The sequence below is a fragment of the Brassica oleracea genome, chromosome C8, assembly GCF_000695525.1.
Source record: "Brassica oleracea var. oleracea cultivar TO1000 chromosome C8, BOL, whole genome shotgun sequence".
Lineage (NCBI taxonomy): Eukaryota > Viridiplantae > Streptophyta > Magnoliopsida > Brassicales > Brassicaceae > Brassica > Brassica oleracea.
In genome coordinates, this window is record NC_027755.1 from 23265519 (window position 1) to 23267235 (window position 1717).

A 1717-nucleotide genomic window follows, 5' to 3' on the forward strand; every position below is an offset into this window, starting at 1 on the left:
CGTCCTTAAAGGGGATGGCAAATATTGGTTTGGACCTTTAGTGGAAGGCGTAATTGACCGAGGGCCAAAGAGAGCTTATTGAGATTGATAGGCCAAGTTTGCCGGGGTTATCCATGCTAACATGGCCGATAGTCGTAGAAAATGATTCTCCGCTCTAGGTTTCAGTTATACGACGAATATATCGTACAATGTGACCTATAGTCTTATGAAAATCAAATCTTTTTTGCTTGAGGAAGACGAAGCCCAAGAGGTTTGCTACATAACCAGTGAGTCAGTGGCGGGACGACTGCCTTCTCGGATGTGACCGAGGGAAAAGAAAAGAAGAATCCAGAGAGCCGCATGGTTCTTCATAAAGCCTGTTATGTTAACTTTAGAAAGTTTCTTCGTAAGACTTGGTCTGATTGTACGAAGGATTTTTCGCGTAAGTAACGGAGACCGGTTTTACGAAGTTTGTAGATCGGTGATATGTAAACATATGTTACAGTAGCGTTGTTTCTGTGGGTTTCACGAGAAATGTTTCTGCCGTGATTTTGATCCGTGATTTCGATCCTAGGTGAAAGTTGCTTGGAGTTACTCATGGAGTGTTACCGAAGTTTATTTCATTACGATCTAGTCGCATAACGTTTTTCATAGGTTTTATGAATGGATTCTCATGACACATTCGTTTGTGGAACGAATTGGTCGACCAGAGGTGGATCTAGCCACCATCGGGGGGAAAGCGTCTCTTTGTGCACGATGCTACATCTATTCTCGAGTTTTCTTCGTCACAAATGTTTTCGATGCTTTTCCGTGACTCACGGAAACTGAAAGAAATGCTTTGGTGAATGAAGATTTCTCGTAGAAAATTTTAAACGAAATTGGCTTTCTAAAACTGGAAAGGGCTTCAATACTTTGGCTAATCGTCGAGTTTCAGTTTGATATTGGTATATGTTTTCTGTACGCATGATTGCGACAAGAAATGATGTATAGTCTTTGAGATTATGTTCATGATCGTCTGGATATGTTGCTAGCGTTTAGAAGAATCTTAGATTGTCGTTTGCCTTTTTGAGACGATTTGCTTTGACAAAATCGTTTTCTTGACGATTTGCAAAAAATTTTGAAGTTTGGGAGTATACTAGTATAGTATACGTACCTACTCCCCCTTTTTTTTTACGAAAGAAAACAATTGAACCGATACTTTGAAGGGTTGTGTACGTTTCTTCTTTTAAGGTTTGAAATGACCAATAATCCTGGACGATTTAAGGACGACGCTTGGACTGTGATTTGGTTTGTTTCCACTTTGACGACTTGGAATATGTCGGTTCCGAGAAAATTGCTAGAAACAAATCGATTTTAAGACGACGTTCATGTCTTTGTTTTTTTCTCTCTTTAGGAAGCGAGCTCGATATGCGTGGCAATCGTTTCTCGATTTTTGGAGAGTTTAGATCGGTTTGCAAGATCTGGCTGAACAGTTATGGAATGATATATCGAGACAAGAAAAATCGCCTAAGACTTAGTTCGCTAGACTATCCACCTAGGTTTTACGTTCCCTAAAGTTCTATGGTAGTCTCAAAGGCATTTTTATTTCTTAGTAATTTGAAAATTCCAAGTCTGATTTCAAAAATCTCAAGTCGGAAATACCTTAGTTCTCTCGAAGGCGCTGTTTTGTCTCTTCTCAGTTTTGCTTGCTTATTTCCCCTTCCTCTTCTCGTGTATGTTCGCCATTTTCGATATTGGT